An 8,477-nucleotide genomic window follows, 5' to 3' on the forward strand; every position below is an offset into this window, starting at 1 on the left:
CCAACTCCAAAACCACCAATTTTAAATAAGCCCAATCACAGCGTTTGTATCATCGTTTTATGTAGATGGAACCCAAAACAGCGTTTTGCTTCTGTTAGGAGTGATTCTGGTGCACACCCAAAAAACACGATGAGAATTGAAATAAGCCCAATCAAAGCTTATTCGTCTTCTTTGTACACATATGGAAGCGATTAGGTGTTTTGTTATTTTGGTCTCGTTACATACACTTTGCGATTTCTGGGTCAATGTGCATTAACACCATAGAACACGAAATAAGCGAAATGCAAGATTTCTCTTTCTATGTAGATGGAACCCAAATCAACCTGTTTTGCTTTGTTTAAGCTTATTACACTTTGCTATTTGTGGGTGAACGAACACCGAAAGAACAATCAAAGCTCATTCGTCCTCTTTCTATTGAGATGGAACCAAAACACCTATCTTTGATTTGGGCTGAAAACAAACATTTCACTGCGATTTTTGGTTGAAAGTAGATTCTAACGCCAAAAACTCCAATTTGATATAAGCCCAATCAGAGCGTTTGTATCATCGTTTTATGTAGATGGAAACCAAAAGAGCATTTTGCTTCTGTTAGGAGTGATTCTGGTGCGCACCCAAAAAACAGCATGCGAATTGAAATAAGACCAATCAAAGCTTATTCGTCTTCTTTCTGCGCATATGGAAGCGATTAGAAGGTGTTTTGTTATTTTGGTCTCATTACATACACTTTGCGATTTCTGGGTCAATGTGCATTAACACCAAAGAACACGACTTGAAATAAGCGAAATCCAAGATTATTCTTTCTATGTAGATGCAACCCAAATCAACCTGTTTTGCTTTGTTTAAGCTTATTACACTTTGCTATTTGTGGGTGAACGAACACCGAAAGAACAATCAAAGCTCATTCGTCCTCTTTCTATTGAGAGGGAACCAAAACACCTATCCTTGATTTGGTCTGAAAACAAACATTAAACTGCTATTTTTGGTTGAATGTGCATTCCAACTCCAAAAACACCAATTTTAAATAAGCCCAATCAGAGCGTTTGTATCATCGTTTTATGTAGATGGAACCCAAAACAGCGTTTTGCTTCTGTTAGGAGTGATTCTGGTGCACCCCCAAAAAACACGATAAGAATTGAAATAAGCTCAATCAAAGCTTATTCGTCTTCTTTGTACGCATATGGAAGCGATTAGGTGTTTTGTTATTTTGGTCTCGTTACATACACTTTGCGATTTCTGGGTCAATGTGCATTAACACCATAGAACTTGAAATAAGCGAAATGCAAGATTTCTCTTTCTATGTAGATGCAACCCAAATCAACCTGTTTTGCTTTGTTTAAGCTTATTACACTTTGCTATTTGTGGGTGAACAAACACCAAAAGAACAATCAAAGCTCATTCGTCCTCTTTCTATTGAGATGGAACCAAAACACCTATCCTTGATTTGGTCTGAAAACAAACATTAAACTGCTATTTTTGGTTGAATGTGCATTCCAACTCCAAAAACACCAATTTTAAATAAGCCCAATCACAGCGTTTGTATCATCGTTTTATGTAGATGGAACCCAAAAGAGCGTTTTGCTTCTGTTAGGAGTGATTCTGGTGCGCACCCAAAAAACACGATGCGAATTGAAATAAGCTCAATCAAAGCTTATTCGTCTTCTTTGTACGCATATGGAAGTGATTCTGGTGCGCATCGTGCGCGCACGATGCGAATTGAAATAAGCCCAATCAAAGCTTATTCGTCTTCTTTCTACGCATATGGAAGTGATTAGAAGGTGTTTTGTTATTTTGGTCCCGTTACATACACCATGCGATTTTTGGGTCAATGTGCATTAATACCATAGAACACGAAATAAGCGAAATGCAAGATTTCTCTTTCTATGTAGATGCACCCCAAATCAACCTGTTTTGCTTTGTTTAAGCTTATTACACTTTGCTATTTGTGGGTGAACAAACACCAAAAGAACAATCAAAGCTCATTCGTCCTCTTTCTATTGAGATGGAACCAAAACACCTATCCTTGATTTGGTCTGAAAACAAACATTAAACTGCTATTTTTGGTTGAATGTGCATTCCAACTCCAAAAACACCAATTTTAAATAAGCCCAATCACAGCGTTTGTATCATCGTTTTATGTAGATGGAACCCAAAAGAGCGTTTTGCTTCTGTTAGGAGTGATTCTGGTGCGCACCCAAAAAACACGATGCGAATTGAAATAAGCTCAATCAAAGCTTATTCGTCTTCTTTCTGCGCATATGGAAGTGACTAGAATTTGTTTTGTTATTTTGGTCTCATTACATACACCATGCGATTTTTGGGTCAATGTGCATTAATACCATAGAACACGAAATAAGCGAAATGCAAGATTTCTCTTTCTATGTAGATGCACCCCAAATCAACCTGTTTTGCTTTCTTTAAGCTTATTACAGTTTGCTATTTGTGGGTGAACGAACACCGAGAGAACAACCCAAGCTTATATGTCCTCTTTCTATTGAGATGGAACCATAACACCTATCCTTGATTTGGTCTGAAAACAAACATTAAACTGCTATTTTTGGTTGAATGTGCATTCCAACTCCAAAACCACCAATTTAAATAAGCCCAATCACAGCGTTTGTATCATCGTTTTATGTAGATGGAACCCAAAACAGCGTTTTGCTTCTGTTAGGAGTGATTCTGGTGCACACCCAAAAAACACGATAATTGAAATAAGCCCAATCAAAGCTTATTCGTCTTCTTTGTACACATATGGAAGCGATTAGGTGTTTTGTTATTTTGGTCTCGTTACATACACTTTGCGATTTCTGGGTCAATGTGCATTAACACCATAGAACACGAAATAAGCGAAATGCAAGATTTCTCTTTCTATGTAGATGCACCCCAAATCAACCTGTTTTGCTTTGTTTAAGCTTATTACACTTTGCTATTTGTGGGTGAACGAACACCGAAAGAACAATCAAAGCTCATTCGTCCTCTTTCTATTGAGATGGAACCAAAACACCTATCTTTGATTTGGGCTGAAAACAAACATTTCACTCTGCGATTTTTGGTTGAAAGTAGATTCTAACGCCAAAAACTCCAATTTGATATAAGCCCAATCAGAGCGTTTGTATCATCGTTTTATGTAGATGGAAACCAAAAGAGCATTTTGCTTCTGTTAGGAGTGATTCTGGTGCGCACCCAAAAAACAGCATGCGAATTGAAATAAGACCAATCAAAGCTTATTCGTCTTCTTTCTGCGCATATGGAAGCGATTAGAAGGTGTTTTGTTATTTTGGTCTCATTACATACACTTTGCGATTTCTGGGTCAATGTGCATTAACACCAAAGAACACGACTTGAAATAAGCGAAATCCAAGATTATTCTTTCTATGTAGATGGAACCCAAATCAACCTGTTTTGCTTTGTTTAAGCTTATTACACTTTGCTATTTGTGGGTGAACGAACACCGAAAGAACAATCAAAGCTCATTCGTCCTCTTTCTATTGAGAGGGAACCAAAACACCTATCCTTGATTTGGTCTGAAAACAAACATTAAACTGCTATTTTTGGTTGAATGTGCATTCCAACTCCAAAACTGACACCACCAATTTTAAATAAGCCCAATCAGAGCGTTTGTATCATCGTTTTATGTAGATGGAACCCAAAACAGCGTTTTGCTTCTGTTAGGAGTGATTCTGGTGCACCCCCAAAAAACACGATGAGAATTGAAATAAGCTCAATCAAAGCTTATTCGTCTTCTTTCTGCGCATATGGAAGCGATTAGAAGGTGTTTTGTTATTTTGGTCTCATTACATACACTTTGCGATTTCTGGGTCAATGTGCATTAACACCAAAGAACACGACTTGAAATAAGCGAAATCCAAGATTATTCTTTCTATGTAGATGGAACCCAAATCAACCTGTTTTGCTTTGTTTAAGCTTATTACACTTTGCTATTTGTGGGTGAACGAACACCGAAAGAACAATCAAAGCTCATTCGTCCTCTTTCTATTGAGTTGGAACCAAAACATCTATCCTTGATTTGGTCTGAAAACAAACATTAAACTGCTATTTTTGGTTGAATGTGCATTCCAACTCCAAAACCACCAATTTTAAATAAGCCCAATCAGAGCGTTTGTATCATCGTTTTATGTAGATGGAACCCAAAAGAGCGTTTTGCTTCTGTTAGGAGTGATTCTGGTGCACCCCCAAAAAACACGATGAGAATTGAAATAAGCTCAATCAAAGCTTATTCGTCTTCTTTGTACGCATATGGAAGCGATTAGGTGTTTTGTTATTTTGGTCTCGTTACATACACTTTGCGATTTCTGGGTCAATGTGCATTAACACCATAGAACACGAAATAAGCGAAATGCAAGATTTCTCTTTCTATGTAGATGCAACCCAAATCAACCTGTTTTGCTTTGTTTAAGCTTATTACACTTTGCTATTTGTGTGTGAACGAACACCGAGAGAACAACCCAAGCTTATATGTCCTCTTTCTATTGAGATGGAACCATAACACCTATCCTTGATTTGGTCTGAAAACAAACATTAAACTGCTATTTTTGGTTGAATGTGCATTCCAACTCCAAAAACACCAATTTTAAATAAGCCCAATCACAGCGTTTGTATCATCGTTTTATGTAGATGGAACCCAAAAGAGCGTTTTGCTTCTGTTAGGAGTGATTCTGGTGCGCACCCAAAAAACACGATGCGAATTGAAATAAGCTCAATCAAAGCTTATTCGTCTTCTTTGTACGCATATGGAAGTGATTCTGGTGCGCATCGTGCGCGCACGATGCGAATTGAAATAAGCCCAATCAAAGCTTATTCGTCTTCTTTCTACGCATATGGAAGTGATTAGAAGGTGTTTTGTTATTTTGGTCTCGTTACATACACCATGCGATTTTTGGGTCAATGTGCATTAATACCATAGAACACGAAATAAGCGAAATGCAAGATTTCTCTTTCTATGTAGATGCACCCCAAATCAACCTGTTTTGCTTTGTTTAAGCTTATTACACTTTGCTATTTGTGGGTGAACGAACACCGAAAGAACAATCAAAGCTCATTCGTCCTCTTTCTATTGAGATGGAACCAAAACACCTATCTTTGATTTGGGCTGAAAACAAACATTTCACTCTGCGATTTTTGGTTGAAAGTAGATTCTAACGCCAAAAACTCCAATTTGATATAAGCCCAATCAGAGCGTTTGTATCATCGTTTTATGTAGATGGAAACCAAAAGAGCATTTTGCTTCTGTTAGGAGTGATTCTGGTGCGCACCCAAAAAACAGCATGCGAATTGAAATAAGACCAATCAAAGCTTATTCGTCTTCTTTCTGCGCATATGGAAGCGATTAGAAGGTGTTTTGTTATTTTGGTCTCATTACATACACTTTGCGATTTCTGGGTCAATGTGCATTAACACCAAAGAACACGACTTGAAATAAGCGAAATCCAAGATTATTCTTTCTATGTAGATGCAACCCAAATCAACCTGTTTTGCTTTGTTTAAGCTTATTACACTTTGCTATTTGTGGGTGAACGAACACCGAAAGAACAATCAAAGCTCATTCGTCCTCTTTCTATTGAGAGGGAACCAAAACACCTATCCTTGATTTGGTCTGAAAACAAACATTAAACTGCTATTTTTGGTTGAATGTGCATTCCAACTCCAAAAACACCAATTTTAAATTAGCCCAATCAGAGCGTTTGTATCATCGTTTTATGTAGATGGAACCCAAAACAGCGTTTTGCTTCTGTTAGGAGTGATTCTGGTGCACCCCCAAAAAACACGATAAGAATTGAAATAAGCTCAATCAAAGCTTATTCGTCTTCTTTGTACGCATATGGAAGCGATTAGGTGTTTTGTTATTTTGGTCTCGTTACATACACTTTGCGATTTCTGGGTCAATGTGCATTAACACCATAGAACTTGAAATAAGCGAAATGCAAGATTTCTCTTTCTATGTAGATGCAACCCAAATCAACCTGTTTTGCTTTGTTTAAGCTTATTACACTTTGCTATTTGTGGGTGAACAAACACCAAAAGAACAATCAAAGCTCATTCGTCCTCTTTCTATTGAGATGGAACCAAAACACCTATCCTTGATTTGGGCTGAAAACAAACATTAAACTGCTATTTTTGGTTGAATGTGCATTCCAACTCCAAAAACACCAATTTTAAATAAGCCCAATCACAGCGTTTGTATCATCGTTTTATGTAGATGGAACCCAAAAGAGCGTTTTGCTTCTGTTAGGAGTGATTCTGGTGCACCCCCAAAAAACACGATGAGAATTGAAATAAGCTCAATCAAAGCTTATTCGTCTTCTTTGTACGCATATGGAAGCGATTAGGTGTTTTGTTATTTTGGTCTCGTTACATACACTTTGCGATTTCTGGGTCAATGTGCATTAACACCATAGAACACGAAATAAGCGAAATGCAAGATTTCTCTTTCTATGTAGATGCAACCCAAATCAACCTGTTTTGCTTTGTTTAAGCTTATTACACTTTGCTATTTGTGGGTGAACAAACACCAAAAGAACAATCAAAGCTCATTCGTCCTCTTTCTATTGAGATGGAACCAAAACACCTATCCTTGATTTGGTCTGAAAACAAACATTAAACTGCTATTTTTGGTTGAATGTGCATTCCAACTCCAAAAACACCAATTTTAAATAAGCCCAATCACAGCGTTTGTATCATCGTTTTATGTAGATGGAACCCAAAAGAGCGTTTTGCTTCTGTTAGGAGTGATTCTGGTGCGCACCCAAAAAACACGATGCGAATTGAAATAAGCTCAATCAAAGCTTATTCGTCTTCTTTGTACGCATATGGAAGTGATTTTGGTGCGCATCGTGCGCGCACGATGCGAATTGAAATAAGCCCAATCAAAGCTTATTCGTCTTCTTTCTACGCATATGGAAGTGATTAGAAGGTGTTTTGTTATTTTGGTCTCGTTACATACACCATGCGATTTTTGGGTCAATGTGCATTAATACCATAGAACACGAAATAAGCGAAATGCAAGATTTCTCTTTCTATGTAGATGGAACCCAAATCAACCTGTTTTGCTTTGTTTAAGCTTATTACACTTTGCTATTTGTGGGTGAACGAACACCGAAAGAACAATCAAAGCTCATTCGTCCTCTTTCTATTGAGATGGAACCAAAACACCTATCTTTGATTTGGGCTGAAAACAAACATTTCACTCTGCGATTTTTGGTTGAAAGTAGATTCTAACGCCAAAAACTCCAATTTGATATAAGCCCAATCAGAGCGTTTGTATCATCGTTTTATGTAGATGGAAACCAAAAGAGCATTTTGCTTCTGTTAGGAGTGATTCTGGTGCGCACCCAAAAAACAGCATGTGAATTGAAATAAGACCAATCAAAGCTTATTCGTCTTCTTTCTGCGCATATGGAAGCGATTAGAAGGTGTTTTGTTATTTTGGTCTCATTACATACACTTTGCGATTTCTGGGTCAATGTGCATTAACACCAAAGAACACGACTTGAAATAAGCGAAATCCAAGATTATTCTTTCTATGTAGATGCAACCCAAATCAACCTGTTTTGCTTTGTTTAAGCTTATTACACTTTGCTATTTGTGGGTGAACAAACACCAAAAGAACAATCAAAGCTCATTCGTCCTCTTTCTATTGAGATGGAACCAAAACACCTATCCTTGATTTGGGCTGAAAACAAACATTAAACTGCTATTTTTGGTTGAATGTGCATTCCAACTCCAAAAACACCAATTTTAAATAAGCCCAATCAGAGCGTTATTATCATCTTTTTATGTAGATCGAAACCAAAAGAGCGTTTTGCTTCTGTTAGGAGTGATTCTGGTGCGCACCCAAAAAACACGATGCGAATTGAAATAAGCCCAATCAAAGCTTATTCGTCTTCTTTCTACGCATATGGAAGTGACTAGAATTTGTTTTGTTATTTTGGTCTCATTACATACACTTTGCGATTTTTGGGTCAATGTGGATTAATACCATAGAACACGAAATAAGCGAAATGCAAGATTTCTCTTTCTATGTAGATGGAACCCAAATCAACCTGTTTTGCTTTGTTTAAGCTTATTACACTTTGCTATTTGTGGGTGAACGAACACCGAAAGAACAATCAAAGCTCATTCGTCCTCTTTCTATTGAGATGGAACCAAAACACCTATCCTTGATTTGGGCTGAAAACAAACATTTCACTCTGCGATTTTTGGTTGAAAGTGCATTCTAACCCCAAAAACTCCAATTTGATATAAGCCCAATCAGAGCTTTGTCATCTTTTTATTTAGATCTAACCCAAAACACCTTTTTGCTTTTGTTAGGAGTGATTCTGGTGCGCACCCAAAAACCACGATGCGAATTGAAATAAGCCCAATCAAAGCTTATTCGTCTTCTTTCTACGCATATGGAAGTGATTAGAAGGTGTTTTGTTATTTTGGTCTCGTACATACACCATGCGATTTTTGGGTCAATG

This window comes from Podarcis raffonei, chromosome 10 (genome assembly GCF_027172205.1).
Source record: "Podarcis raffonei isolate rPodRaf1 chromosome 10, rPodRaf1.pri, whole genome shotgun sequence".
Taxonomy (NCBI): domain Eukaryota; kingdom Metazoa; phylum Chordata; class Lepidosauria; order Squamata; family Lacertidae; genus Podarcis; species Podarcis raffonei.